The sequence below is a fragment of the Vipera berus genome (assembly GCF_964194415.1).
Source record: "Vipera berus genome assembly, chromosome: 3".
Taxonomy (NCBI): Eukaryota; Metazoa; Chordata; class Lepidosauria; order Squamata; family Viperidae; genus Vipera; species Vipera berus.
The window spans coordinates 89,670,345-89,686,668 of record NC_138204.1 but is presented as its reverse complement, the minus strand read 5'-3'; the positions used below and the strand labels follow the sequence as shown (position 1 = coordinate 89,686,668).

At 41.0% G+C, this 16,324-nt stretch overlaps 1 protein-coding gene across 2 annotated transcripts in view; it reads right to left on the bottom strand.

Moving 5' to 3' along the window:
• The window catches only part of LOC308665855 (putative oxidoreductase ZK1290.5), an 82,621-nt gene that overhangs the window by 31,729 nt on the left and 34,568 nt on the right, over positions 1-16,324 (bottom strand). The gene's annotated exons all lie outside the window — the stretch shown is intronic.

The following is a 16,324-nucleotide window of genomic DNA, read 5'->3' as shown; positions in this document are numbered from 1 at the left end:
AAATCTTTCCCTTGACATTAAATTGCAGACTCCACACATAATTGTTGAAAATACATACTGATTCTGCATTTAAGTTTGAATATGGTCCACATAAGAGTTTCAGAAATAAGCCAGGGGTGTCACTCTGCAGGCCCACGGGCCAGTTTCATAATACCGAAGCTGCGCCTACCCCATTGTCGGCAATGCAAAGAGTCACAATACATCGCAACACATCATGTGATGTGGCGAGTTTGACACCCGTGCCCTAAGCAAACCAGCCTACTTTAGCTTCAGTCTTCTTCCTACCTCTCTTTTGATTTATAAGGCAAGAAGGCTCAACCTATTCATTTCAAGAATGAAGAATTCAGCATCAACCAAAAGACATGAGGAAGAGTGATTACGTACACATCAATGTTTGTAGAACACTCTGCTTGAAAACATGATGGGGAAGGGGCTGTTTGTTGAAAATCAAGTATGACAGTATTATCTAAGGATGCTGTCCAATCAAGATGCTTTTAGGAAGCTGTTTTATAATCTAAACACATTGAGGATTCCCTAGTGGTTTCAAGTTTCCAGGCTAAATTCTGGGAAAAGCTGATGTAGTGTAAGCAAAGAACAATTGGATTTCACCAGGTTGAAAAGGAGGAAACTGTGTTCTGAGCAGTGTGCCAAAAACTAGAGAAAAGTGGAACACTGGTAGAATGGGTATAAGGGGGGGGGGAAACTTCAGGGACAAACAGTTCAAACATATTTCCGACTCCTTGTAGGTTACTGCTGCAAAAAAGTTCTTATATAATTATGTAAACTATGTTTAGGAAGTCAAGAATTAAGATCTTGAAGCGCACAGATTTTATACTGAGATTTGCATTTCTGATCCTGCCTGCCACTATAATATCCAAGTATCTGAGGTTATAATGCTTTCCAATATACTGTAAATGCAAATAAGCGTGCAGACACACACATGTGTGAAAGGGAATGTATTAATCTGAATTACATTTAATAGTCCTAAAAATGAGGAAAATGAAAAGTATGATGAAATTTAACAAGAACAGTTTCCCTAATATTACATGTCACATACTGTAACCAGGCAAACTTGGAGAGTGAAGAATACAATTTTTAAGAAGGAAATATCTGGATGTAAAGACAGTAACCAGAAGCATTTTTAAACTTTATGAATAATTTGATGTAATCAACAATCAGATATAACGGGAAGGGATCTAGAATTTAATATTGTTTTTGCAGGTTTTTTTCATATTCATTGTTCATTTTTCTTCTTCCTTTTTATAAGGTTACGGGCATTTATTTTAGACAATAGTGGTGACATCAAAATAAATATTAACGTTTAGTCTTTTGCAGTGATTTACAACTATTTCCCCCTCCTACTAGAAGAAATGGAGTAGCCTTCATAGTCAATAAAAGAGTAGGAAAAGCAATACTGGGATACAATCCTCAAAATGACAGAATGATCTCAGTTCGAATCCAAGGCAAACCATTCAATATCACAGTAGTCCAAGTCTATGCCCCAACCACCAGTGCTGAAGAGGATGAAATTGACCGGTTCTATGAAGCCCTACAGCACCTTATATAACTAACACCAAAAAATGATGTCCTTATCATCGTGGGGGATTGGAATGCTAAAGTAGGAAGCCAAAAGATAACCGGAATAACAGGCTAGTTTGGCCTTGGAGTACAAAATGAAGCAGGGCGCAGGGTGATAGAATTTTGTCAAGAGAATACGATGGTCATAGCAAACACTCTTTTCCAACAACCCAAGAGACGGCTCTACACATGGACATCACCAGATGGTCAACACAGAAATCAGATTGACTATATGCTCTGCAGCCAAAGATGGAGAAGCTCTATACAGTCAGTAAAAACAAGACCAGGAGCTGACTGTGGCTCAGACCATGAGCTTCTCCTTGCAAAGTTTAGGCTTAAACTGAAGAAAGTAGGGAAAAGCACTAGGCCACTCAGGTATGAATTAAATCATATCCCTGTTGAATATACAGTAGAGGTGACAAATAGATTTAAGGAATTAGATCTGATAGACAGAGTGCCTGAAGAACTATGGACAGAGGTTCGCAACATTGTACAACAGGTTCGCAACCAACCAACAACTATGGACAGAGGTTCGCAACCAAAACCATCCCAAAGAAAAAGAAATGCAAGAAAGCAAAATGGCTGTCTGAGGAAGCTTTGCAAATAGCTGAGGAAAGGAGGGAAGCAAAAGGCAAGGGAGAAAAAGAAAGATACGCCCAATTGAATGCAGAATTCCAGAGAATAGCTAGAAGAGATAAGAATGCCTTCTTAAATGAACAGTGCAAAAAAATAGAAGAAAACAATAGAATAGGGAGGACCAGAGATCTTTTCAAGAAAATTGGAGAGATGAAAGGAACTTTTCATGCAAAAATGGGCATGATAAAGGACCAAAATGGGAGGGACCTAACAGAGGCAGAAGAGATTAAGAAGAGGTGGCAAAATTACACAGAAGAACTATACAAGAATGAGCTTAATGTCCCTGATAATCACAATGAGGTGGTCACTGACCTTGAGCCAGACATCCTAGAATGTGAAGTGAAGTAAGTGGGCCTTAGAAAAGCTGAGCAACAACAAAGCTAGTGGAGGTGACAGTATTCCAGCTGAGCTATTCAAAATCTTAAAAGACGATGCAGTAAAAGTGCTACACTCAATTTGTCAGCAAATTTGGAAAACTCAACAGTGGCCACAGGATTGGAAAAGATCAGTTTACATTCCAATTCCAAAGAAAGGCAGTGCCAAAGAATGTTCAAACTACCGCACCATTGCACTCATTTCTCATGCTAGTAAAGTTATGCTTAAAATCCTACAAGCTAGACTCCAGAAGTACGTGGACCAAGAACTACCAGAAGTACAGACAGGATTTCGAAGAGGCAGAGGAACTAGAGATCAAATTGCCAACATACGTTGGATCATGGAGAAAGCTAGGGAGTTCCAGAAAAACATCTACTTCTGCTTCATTGACTATGCTAAAGCCTTTGATTGTGTGGATCATAACAAACTGTGGCAAGTTCTTAAAGAGATGGGATACCAGACCATCTTATTTGTCTCTTGAGAAACCTATATGTGGGCCAAGAAGCAACAGTGAGAACTGGACACGGAACCACTGATTGGTTCAAAATTGGGAAAGGAGTCCGGCAAGGCTGTATACTGTCGCCCTGCCTATTTAACTTATATGCAGAGCACATCATGAGAAAGGCAGGGTTAGAGGAATCAAAAGTTGGAATTAAGATTGCCGGAAGAAATATCAACAACCTAAGATACGCAGATGATACCACTCTAGTGGCAGAAAGTGAAGAAGAACTAAAGAGCCTCTTGTTGCGGGTGAAGAAGGAGAGTGCAAAACTTGGGTTGAAACTTAACATTAAGAAAACCAAGATCATGGCATCCGGCCCTCTCAATTCCTGGCAAATAGATGGGGAAGAAATGGAGGTAGTGACAGATTTTATTTTCCTGGGCTCCAAGATCACTGCAGATGGGGACTGTATCAAAGAAATTAAAAGACGCTTGCTCCTGGGGAGGAAAGCCATGGCAAATCTAGACAGCACACTAAAAAGCAGAGACATCACCCTGTCAACAAAAGTGCGTATAGTCAAGGCTATGGTCTTCCCAGTTGCAATGTATGGCAGAGAAAGCTGGACCATAAGAAAGGCTGAGCGCCAAAGAATTGAGGCCTTTGAACTATGGTGCTGGAGAAGACTCCTGCGATTCCCTTGGACTGCAAGGCGATCAAACCAGTCAGTCCTAGAGGAGATCAACCCTGACTGCTCTTTAGAAGGCCAGATCCTGAAGCTAAAACTCAAAAACTTTGGCCACCTAATGAGAAGGAAGGACTCACTGGAGAAGAGCCTAATGCTGGGAAAGATCGAGGGCAATAGAAGAAGGGGACGACAGAGAATGAGGTGGCTGGATGGAGTCACTGAAGCAGTAGGCGTGAGCTTAAATGGACTCCAGAAGATGGTAGAGGACAGGAAGGCCTGGAGGAACGTTGTCCATAGGGTCGCAATGAGTCAGACACGACTTCGCAGCTAACAACAACAACTATTTCCCAAGGCAATACAATAAATCTGGTTTTATAGATTCAATTATTTAATTAATGCAGCAATGAATTTAAAATTTCATGACAATTGTCAGTTCCGCTTATTGATGTTTTATATTCCCATCCATCATGTCCATTCTCTGTTGTTTTCTTCTTTCATGCAGTTATTAATTTTTTCCCCTTAAAATTAAAAAAAAACAGGAAAAAGAATTAAAAAGAAAAAATACTCTATGGAATAAAAATTACGTTCTCTTAAAAGCCAATGGATAAAATCCAGTTTGCAACATCATGCCTCCAGAACTTCTACAATTCCCCAGGTGTCCCAATGTAACCCAGCCATGAACACTATCAAGTTGAAGAAGGGGTTTTTTTTTAAAAGACAATCTCTTTTATTAACCCACTTTATTTTATTTATTCAATTTAGGCAATGTCTGACTCCAGACTGACTCACAGTTCAGAGCACCAATTTCTTTACTAGGAAGCTTCTACACAAAAGAGAATCCTGTTTTGGCTTAAAGTAATTATATGGTAGAACGGGCAATCTGACATTTTCATACTCTGCAGCACTGCTGATTTAAATGTTATCCTCTGTGTACTACATAATATTGGAATGAACGTTTTCTTTGTGCCCTGAACAATGGCAGCAGTATAGTGATTCTCTTTTTTATGGTATTAAGGAATAGAGATCAAGCTCAGGAATGGAGGAAATTTTGCTATATAAGTAACAAAAAATATGTTATTTCTATTACAGTCCTTTTAGCCACATTTGCAAGACATAAAAAGGAATTACTGAGAGGCAACAGAAGCATTTTAACTTTCTTAAGATAGCAAAAGCTAATTCAGATTTATTTCTAAGTATATGCTATGAGCACAGAATAGTATGGTAAAGGGAAACTGTTGGGACTTTATCCCACTAATGTTTTAGAAGAGTTCTATGTCTTCTACCAAATTATAATTGGTATAATGCTCAAAAAAAGAATCTTAATATTTCAGAACGGTCTTGAGACTATTCTGCTCAACCTAAAAAGTGTCTTACTGACATTTTTGGAAACTACTTTTTCTTTTATAAATAAAAATAATGAGTTATTGGCCCTATCAGTGTTCATAATCCACATGCATATGAGCTCAGAGTAAATAACTTATTCAATGGAAAACTTTTAAGTGTTTTTAACAAAATAGATTTTGTTTTGTTTTGTTTTTAAAGTAATTTTGCTACTGGTAGAACATTTACAGGTATTTTTTTAAGCTTTGTTGTTGTTGTTGTTGTTAGTTGCGAAGTCGTGTCCGACCCATCGCGACCCTATGGACAATGTTCCTCCAGGCCTTCCTGTCCTCTACCATCTTCTGGAGTCCATCTAAGCTCACGCCTACTGCTTCAGTGACTCCATCCAGCCACCTCATTCTCTGTCGTCCCCTTCTTCTATTGCCCTCAATCTTTCCCAGCATTAGGCTCTTCTCCAGTGAGTCCTTCCTTCTCATTAGGTGGCCAAAGTATTTGAGTTTTAGCTTCAGGATCTGGCCTTCTAAAGAGCAGTCAGGGTTGATCTCCTCTAGGACTGACTGGTTTGATCGCCTTGCAGTCCAAGGAACTCGCAGGAGTCTTCTCCAGCACCATAGTTCAAAGGCTTCAATTCTTTGGCGCTCAGCCTTTCTTATGGTCCAGCTTTCACTGCCATACATTGCAACTGGGAAGACCATAGCCTTGACTATACGCACTTTTGTTGACAGGGTGATGTCTCTGCTTTTTAGTGTGCTGTCTAGATTTGTCATGGCTTTCCTCCCGAGGAGCAAGCGTCTTTTAATTTCTTGGCTACAGTCCCCATCTGCAGTGATCTTGGAGCCCAGGAAAATAAAATCTGTCACTACCTCCATTTCTTCCCCATCTATTTGCCAGGAATTGAGAGGGCCAGATGCCATGATCTTGGTTTTCTTAATGTTTAGTTTCAACCCAAGTTTTGCACTCTCCTTCTTCACCCGCAACAAGAGGCTCTTTAGTTCTTCTTCACTTTCTGCCATTAGAGTGGTATCATCTGCGTATCTTAGGTTGTTGATGTTTCTTCCGGCAATCTTAATTCCAACTTTTGATTCATCTAGCCCTGCCTTTCTCATGATGTGCTCTGCATATAAGTTAAATAGGCAAGGTGATAGTATACAGCCTTGCCGGACTCCTTTCCCAATTTTGAACCAATCAGTGGTTCCGTGTCCAGTTCTCACTGTTGCTTCTTGGCCCACATATAGATTTCTCAAGAGACAAATAAGCTTATGAGACAAATATATGGTTTCCTGAAAAAGGTCGGCTAAAGCCAGAAAACTGCATGTAAATATTATTAGCTTTATAATAATGGAAACGGTTTAATTCTGTGTCTGACAGATGGACACAAGTAAATCAAATCTACCAACTAAGATTTCTATATTGTGTATCTATACATGGCCAGAGAGACTGCATGCTAGGTAATTAAGAAACTCTTGAGTATCTGGCCAAACCTGTATCCTTTACAGTATCTCTGAAAAATCCTGGCAAATGGGTAAACCATCTTATAACTGGAAGAGGTAATTGATGTCCTTATTTTATAAATGGGATCCCATAAATGTAGACCATTTGATCTTTAATCAGCTTTTCAGAAAATTCTAGAGCAGATAATAGAGTAATGGCTTTATTAGCATTTTGAAACACTGTGATAATAATCAGAGTCCATCATAGATTTGCCAAGAACTAGTTTGGTCAATCTTAATCACAATTTCAATCTCTCACTCCCTCTCCTAGGAAGCAAGCAATGGTACACCATTTCCAAAATGTTTGAAAAGGCATTTTGAACATCAACAGTTCCTCATCAAATTGGAAAGAGATTAAGTATCAAAAGGTTCAGACCTGGACCCAATGTTCTCTAACATCTTTGTAAAAGATTGGATAAAAGGTATAGGAATTCTTATAAAAAGCTCACAATCATACAAAACTGGGCCAATAGCTAATAATAAGTAGAAGGCAAACAGCATTCAAAATTCTTTATAGGTTAGAGCAGTGGTTCTCAATTTTTTCTTCACCACAGACCCTCCTTTAAATAAATACTTTTTGTGGCCACTGACCATAGCCATGGACCCTCAAGACTTAACTCAAGTTTTAAATCATAGCATTTCTTCAAGCCTTCGCAGACTCCCTGTGGTAACATTGCACCCTCCCCTCCCAGAGGTCCACGGACCACAGGTTGAGAATCACTAGGTTAGAGAAATGAGTTGAAAATAACAGAATGAAGAGAAGAAACACAATGGCTAGATTAATGCAACATTCAGCTATAGGCCACAGTTCACAAAACATAAACAAGATTCATATAAGCTAAGCCAAGCCAAATACTCTGTCTTTGTGTAAGGATTTGATGAATTGCAAAACATAATATATGGCTTAGGTATATGTGAACTAGACCACAATGGTTTGTTCAACAAACCACACTTAATGCAGTATATTAATTAGTTCTTTATTGGTGGAGTCCAGTGTTTTAATGTGGATTTGCAGGAAAAAAATTCTTTAATATGGATTTGCAGAAGCCATAAGCACATTTCCCAAAACACTAAGCTAATGCAAATTCAGCACTCTTTCTTGTGAAAACAGGAACTGCAGACTACAACCAGATAACACAGGAAGATTATTAACATACTAATGAATTGGCACATAGCCATTTGATGCATGAAATCACTAGTGATTTGTCTTGTCACCAAAACCCCACATAAATGGAAAGAACCTGACCATTTGAAACAGCTGTGTTGTCAACCCACTATGTCTCATGACTTCTATTAATACTAATAGGATCTCAGAATATATAATGGGATGAAAACCTACCTTAATCCAAGATTTAAATATAAATACCTATTAGCATAAATTAAAAATTTGCAATTCAGATTCACTCTCCAGCTTGCACTTGCATACTAAATAGAAGCAGCAACATATCATCTTGGCTTTTTACATAACTATAATTGAACACAAAAGCAGAGATTCTGTGACACTTAACATTCACAATTCAGCTATTATTGCTGACAGACGGACCCTGTGCCTTGGCACAGCATTACTGATTTCACAGATTTGTTGTATGGATAGAATAGATCATAAATGGAGAAGGCTGGCATCTTTAGAAAGAGGCAAAAATATAAATACAATGAATACATAAATACATGTAACTAATTCACTGGTGGATGTTCCTGTGATTAGAGAATGCCAACGCTCTTAGGTACATATACTGTAGATCCGAGACTTGCCACATTTATAATATGCACTATATAAAAGATACATTAATCGAGTTTCCTACTTGTGGCAAAGTTGTACACTTCAGAACTAATATCTGAATGTTTTTTTTAGTAAAAGAGCTTAAGAAACTCTTTGTAAATTGAGCCTATAAAGCTTCCCTGACCTGGGAGGCCTCAGCTTGCTCCCTATCTGGTCTACTCTCCCCATCCTTTAAAAGCCTCCTCGTCCAAATTGTGTGAATTAGACTAGGAGATTTCTGAGGCACCCTGAGAATTGAGCCCACTTGGAGAATGGCACAAGGCGGCCTCAGTAAAAAGGCCATGTCTTGCATAGGTGGAGTGCGCCTTCCAGCAGCTGGAGAAAACGCTAAAAGATAAGCATTGGTGGAGAGAGAATCCTCCAGGGCCTGGTGGGGAAGGAACAGCCTGAACTTCTTGTGCTGCGAAAGCTTTGCCAAATTCTATGATGGACCTTCCCCACCCCGGGAGCCCCCATGCTCCTTATATGAGACTCTGCTTAATAACCTGTAACTGGCAGCACCAGGATTGTGATGGTTGAGTGAAGTGGTCATGTGATGTGATGTCTCATTTAAGGATCACTTGTTCAACCGAGACGCCAGTCCTAATTGTGGTTGTATTAACTAGACTCCCTGATAGGAATCACTCAAAACTAATAACCATATTTCAATTTGTGTCCGTTAGCTAGGTTTATAATCCACAATACTGCAATTTATTTATTCTGTTAGTACAGGTCAGACTCCCAAAGGGTAAATCTATGGTTAAAAAAAAAGAGGCAACAGCACTGTAAAAAGTAAGCCTAGTATAGACTATACCAGACATGTCAAACACAAGGCCCGGGGGCCGGATCCGGCCCGCGAAATGGTTTCATGTGGCCCGCGAAGCCATCCTGGAAACAGTGAGGGAACGGCCCCCACTGCCTTGGCCCTGGCCCAGAGACCCTCCTTCTGCCAGAGACCCTCAGATCTGTCCCACTCCTGCCCAGGCCCCCATAGTCACCCTTGATGCGAACGATGTAGAGCTGGCCACGCCCACCCAGTAGGCCATACACATTCTAGCCACGCCCACCCAGTAGGCCACGCCCACCCTGGCCATACCCACCCGGCCCCCTGAGGGCAACCGCAATGCTGATGCGGCCCTCAATGAAATTGAGTTTGACACCCCTGGACTATACAAATAAATTAATTTCCCCAAAATAGTCTAAACAGCCAGTATTCTATTGCAGCATGGAAAGATATGGGTTAGCAAACTCTGTAATATTTTTCCATTAATTGATATTGCCTCAAAGAATTACACAATTTACAATAACATTGCAGCAGAGAACAATGGATGCTGTATGAATGCAGATGCTTGTTATATACATATAAAAATACACTAAGACAAATACAATTACCTCTGTCCTACAATTAGAACACCAGAGGCAGTAATTTTGATAAGGGTACATCAAATCAACTGTTCTCTTCCAGCTATGCCATGCCAGTATCAATGACCACCCTTGCTTACTTTATTAATCTATCGTATGTACAGTACTTATTATAGCACTATCCTTCCAATGGACTCGTATTTCTATCAAGCAAATGTTACACAGCAGTAATCCACAATTGAGAGAAGCAATTTGCTAAGCACATTGATTTGTGCTTTAAATTGTAAGCCGCCCTGAGTCTTCGGAGAAGGGCAGGATATAAATGGGATTAAAAAAAAAAATTCAGCGACAGCTCAAATAAAACAGCACCTATTAGCAGACAAAACAAAGAAATTGTAATATTTCCTTTGATGGTTAGAGAAAACTGGGTTATGTTTATTTCAAACAGTTTATTTATCTGCTTGCTTCTCTCAATATGTACTTATATCCAGATCTGCTAATTTTACACATATGCTAACGCTACAGGTTACATACTAGCTCTTTTTCCTAAATTTCAGTGCAAAGCATATAGAAAAATGGCGCCTACAAGCGCCTACAATGTTAACTTATGTTAAGTAATTGTTTTCCATCAGACACCAAACAATAGGGCGGAGGGAACAATAATCTGCTTTTGCAGCAGAAGGCAATACAAATCAGTGTGAAATATTTACGTAATATATAGATATACCAAAATTTATTACCGTAACAAGTATGCAAAAGTAGAATCTTTTAAAATTTTGATACAAATCAGACATAAACATATTTACTTATGTGTAAGAAGATACATATTCCTACCCTCCAAGCTTCTAGACAAAACAACTTTGCCAGAAAAAATATGACCAGAAGATCAGAAAAATCAATTGGAAGGACCACAAGCTGGTTTCTACAAATTTGTCTGGACTACAATTCTCATCATCTCCATATAAACATGACCATGATGAAAGCTAGAAGAATCAGAGACAGCTCATGATTTACAGATCTTCTTCTCTTCCAGAAGATCAGCAGTATTGCTTTATTTAAGAGTCTCTGAAAACCTGGAGATGGCATTGATTGTCTTAAATCAGCCTCTCTGAATCTGGGCTTGCCAGGTGTAAGACAATCAATGCCATCTCCACATTTTGGGAGACTCTTAAATAAAGTTCACTGTTCCAGTGAACCTCTGGAACAGAAGGAGATCTGTAAATCATGAGCTGTCTCTGATTCTTCCAGGTTTCATTATGGTCCCTTGTTAAATAAGGAAATTCATGCTGTTATAACGGCATCCCTTTTCTGTCATCGGATCTCAAGCAAATACTTGACCTCACTCCCTTCCAAATCTGTATTATTACAAGTGATAGTTAGCTGAACACTATGCAATATTTGTTGTACAGAAAAAAATGGTCTTCAAACAAACTCCACGTAAAGATCAAAAAGAAGAGGGAAGAACACTCCGTACACAAAGTAAGAGAGACACGCTGATCCTTTTAACAGTAAGATTCATAAATAAATGGTCTCAGTAGCAAAGCTTTGTTTGACTACAATAGCAAGCCTTATCTTTCCTAAACACTGCTATGGGTGTGTATCAAGAATTTGAAAACTTGAACATTCATAGTGCCATGTTCATACATCAAAAATACTTTTTAAAAGTTTTTCTGAATCATATTATTTTTATAATATTAGAAGCTCAAAAGGTACGCAGTATACCATACTGCCTGACTCACTACAGGAAGAGTAAAAAAAAACCTTACTCAAGAAATGCCCCTTCTGTTCTCAGATCATTGGCTTTTTTTTCCAACAGAAGCTTTATGACAATCTGAATAATGGACAGTCAACAAGCATGCAAATAGAAATGATGGAGATTAGAACCTGTACTGTGGAACAATCAACGTTCTCTGGAGACTGTGTATTCTTATGGTCTACGGCACGCAGAGAAGAATTCCATGGAAGAAAACAGGAATTGGCTGGGAGGAAACAAACTGAAACTTAAATCAAGATAGAGTGTCATGAGTTAATGAACTGAAGGAAAAGGCACTATTTAGTTATTCCTGAAAGGGATTGCCCCTTGAAAAATTAAGAAAGAATGTGAGAGCTTCTTCTTCAGCAGTGTTTTGAAACAACAGGCAGCAGCAACCACTAGGAATATGGGTAGACCTCGCTTAACAAGTGCTCTGTTTGAAGTTTGAAGCTGAAGTGAATATATCAGATCTGGAAGCTAAATCCATAAGTGTTACTCGTTGGATACGTTGGATGTCATTCCTTTCACACAATCCATTGATAGCAATATCTCCCTGTGACCAGCTGTTGAAGCAAATGACCCAATCTCAAGCCCTTTAAGAAGACATAACTCCAAAGAGAGGGAAACAGGAAGGCACAAATATCAGCAGTGCACAACAAATTCCTCAAGTGTAAAGCTCATAGGAACTACAGAGCTGGGGGAGGGCAAATGTCAGTATGCACTTTATTCCCCTCCTGCTATTATATTCCCTAGTTACAAAATATTGCTTATATTACATATCTCAAGACTTAGAGGCTATCAAAGGTCATCTTCGCTAATTTCCTCAAGAGGAAAAAAGGCATTTATAAACATTGAATTGGACCGAAGCATCTGCAAAACAGCCACTTTCACATTAGCTTTTTATGGCTTGAGTAACAACTTCATTTTATCCATCTATGGAATTTCCCATTTCCTTTAAATATATTTTCTTGTACAGTATTATGATTTATATTAGGCCTTTGAGGTAGGCCAAGTCAAGACACAGGCCCACAAGGGTTCCAGAAATAACAGACTCTGGAAAGCCCATCCAAGTTTTCTTTCTCTCCCATTTTACACTGAACAAAATCAAGGTAGAATTAGTCTGAGTTTCTTTTACATGCTTTTCTTTTTCTTTCCTTCCTTCCTTCCTTTCTTTTTCTTTCTTTTTCTTCTTTCTTTTGTTTTCTTTTCTTTCTTTTTTAGGACTGTATTAACTTTTCTGCAAGTCCTTTCCTTAATACTCATCCAATATATCTCATTCAACCTTGAAGAGCCTTGGTGGAGCAGTAGGCTAATGCCTCCTTAAGTAACACCAGCTGCCTGCAATTAGTGCAGGTTCGCATCCTACCAGGCTCAAGGTTGACTCAGCCTTCCATCCTTCCGAGGTAGGTAAAATGAGGACCCAGATTGTTGGGGGCAATTAAGCTGACTTTGTAATAATGCCGCTTGGGGGGGGCGAAAGCCCTAATAAGCAGGCATATACATAGAATGAAGGCTATTGCTAAGCACATTGGTTTGTGCTTAAAATTGTAAACTGCCCTGAGTCTTCGGAGAAGGGCGGGATATAAATGGGATATTTTTTTAAAAAAAAATCACCTTAACATCTTGCTCAATCCTTCCCTATCATCAAAGTCAGCTCTAAATTCCTTTACATTTAGTTCATTTGTTGATTTTTATGCCAATGTTCTTCCAAAAGCTCAAGGCAGCTTACATGGGGGATATTCCTTCCTTTCACCCTCAACAACAAACAACCCTGTTGCATATATTTCTTTTAATGTATTTCCCAAACTTATAGGCCACCAATCTCACAGAATAATTTCACTCCACTATAACAGCTTTCATATCTCCTTTTTACAAATAACTTTAAAAGATTGTTTTATGACAATCAAAAAATGCTGCTTATAATGAGCCACAGTAGGAGAACTCGGGAAACATCCTCCTCTTAAATGATTGGTAGATATAAAAATTAATTAAGTGCAAAGAAACATAAGCTTATGTAGTCTCCTCCAGTTTGGTAACCTTCAGAGATACGGAGCTAAAGCTCCCTTAGCTCCAGTCAACATAACCAACTGCATACAATGGAAAGAGTTATACGAGTCATAGACTAACTATCTGGAGGATACCAAACTGAAGCAGGCTAGATTTTCAGTTTCTAAGTAAAAATGCTTGAGTCTACAGGTAGCGTGTTCATATACTTATGAGATAAATGGATCTACTAGATCATAAAAGTGTAGACTTATAATCTCAGATATATGGGGAAATGCCATAAATTAATAGGGCACAGTTAGAGGAAATGAAATCCAGCCGTGCCACCAGTGGTAATAAAGTACCGTATATACTTGAGTATAAGCCGACTCGAGTATAAGCCGAGACCCCCAATTTCACCCCCAAAAACTGGGAAAAGTTGTTGACTCGAGTATAAGCCGATCCGCCGTTCTGCAAGCCTCCGCCGCTGGCGGAGGCTGGATCCGCGCTCTGCAAGCCTCTGCCGCCAGCAGAGGCTCGATCCGCCATTTTGCAAGCCTGAATACACAGGAATACCCTGTGTGGCCGCGGCTCTCGGGGAAGCCCTGGCTGTCCGCTTCCTCGCTCCACGCTGCCATTCGGGGCTCGCGCGTTCCCCGGGCAAATCGCGGTGCCCAGCAGGCGAGGAAACACGCCCGCTCCAGTCGCCCCCCCTTCCCTCAGGAGACGCGAAGCAAGTGACCGCCCGGAGCTTACCGAGGACTTGCGCGCGGCCGAGGCTTCGGTGCTTCCAGGATCGCGCGCACCTCTCCCAGGCCGCCGCCGTCCGGAGACCTGCCGAAGTTTGGGGAGGTTTGGGGAGGTGCGCGCGCACCTCCCCAAATCTCCCCAAACGTCGGCAGGTCTCCGTTCCTCCGCGCAGACCTGCCGACATTTGGGGAGGTTTGGGGAGGCGCCCAAACCTCCCCAAACGTCGGCAGGAGGAACGGAGACCTGCCGACGTTTGGGGAGGTTTGGGGAGGCGCCCAAACCTCCCCAAACGTCGGCAGGTCTGCGCGGAGGAACGGAGACCTGGGGAGGTTTGGGGAGGCGCCCAAACCTCCCCAAACGTCGGCAGGAGGAACGGAGACCTGCCGACGTTTGGGGAGGTTTGGGGAGGCGCCCAAACCTCCCCAAACGTCGGCAGGTCTGCGCGGAGGAACGGAGACCTGGGGAGGCGCCCAAACCTCCCCAAACGTCGGCAGGAGGAACGGAGACCTGCCGACGTTTGGGGAGGTTTGGGGAGGCGCCCAAACCTCCCCAAACGTCGGCAGGAGGAACGGAGACCTGTCGACGTTTGGGGAGGTTTGGGGAGGTGCGCGCGCACCTCCCCAAACCTCCCCAAACTTCGGCAGGTCTCGGACGGCGGTGGCTTGGGAGAGGTGCGCGCGATCCCGGAAGCACCAAAGCCTCGGCCGCGCACAAGTCCTCGGTAAGTTTTTTTGTTGACTGGAGTATAAGCCGAAGTGGAATTTTTCAGCCCAAAAAGTGGGCTGAAAAATTCGGCTTATACTCAAGTATATACGGTACGCGGTGGCTCAGTGGGTTAGGACGCTGAGCTTTTCGATCAGATGGTCGGCAGTCTGGCAGGTCGAATCTCGAGTGCCGCGTAACAGAGTGAGCGCCTGTTACTTGTCCCAGCTTCTGCCAACCTAGCAGTTCAAAAGCACGTAAAAATGCAACTAGAAAAATAGGGACCACTACGGTGGGAAGGTAACAGCGTTCCGTGTGCCTTTGGCGTCCAGTCATGCCGGCCACATGACCACGGAGACGTCCTCGGACAAGCGCTGGCTCTTTGGCTTTGAAACGGAGATAAGCACCGGCCCCTAGAGTTGGAAACGACTAGCACGCATGTGCGGGGGAACTTTTACCTTTACCTTTAATATATTTGGAATGAAAGATGCCACAAAGGATTTTCAATATCCACTGTCTTATTAAGCTTGCCATTGGGCTCGTCCTCGAAATGAAACTGGTTTTACCAGGCCATTCCTTATTTGCCTCAAGTCTCACCCACATTTGCAAAGCTTGAATGGCAGAAAAATTCTCAGAAGGTTGCCACTGCTGCTTGTTTTACTTAAATATGCCTGACCTGAAGAGATAGGGTCAAAAGTAAGTAAAGGTAGCCTTAGGATAAGATGACATATCATGCTCCAAAGGACAAACCATGGGACCAGTCAGAGCTTTTGGATAAGCAGTGGCTTACTCCCACACTGATAAAGCACTGTGTCAGGAAGGGATGCACATAACAGGAATGAACAAGTCTCTTCTTCTGCTTATCACAGCAACTGATAACAAGCTGTGAAGGTTTGACATGTCTAACGTCTCTTGCATAACACCTGCTGGTGAATTTGCAAGCATGCAAAAGATTTTCACAAATCTCACCCCCTTTCTTTATGCTGATTTCAACATGTAGTCTACACTAAGATATTTTACCAAGTTATTTAGATCTTGGAGTAGTTCCAACTTTAAAATGACCATTAAACTAAAAATCAAAATTTAGTGCTGTTGGAAATTGGTGCCTAGTTATTATCCTAGGAAGGAAGGAGAGCGTAGCAAGCAGGATAGTGCTCAGGGCAAGATTCAGTGTGCATAATGTTATTATTACTAAGATAATACATTCCGATAGTTAATCAGGGATATGTAAAGCACCATTTCAACAAAGATTTGTCATAGTTTATTGAGATATAGACTCAGATCTAATAGTCAACTGCAATATGCACTACCATATGGCAAACAATACCATAGAATAATCAGCAGCATTATATCAGAATCATAAGCACAACTTTGGAATTTATTTGTTTGTTTGTACCCTGCCTCTTACAAATAAATCAGGGTAGCGAACATATCCAACATCCTCCCTTTTCCTGTTTTCCCCACAACA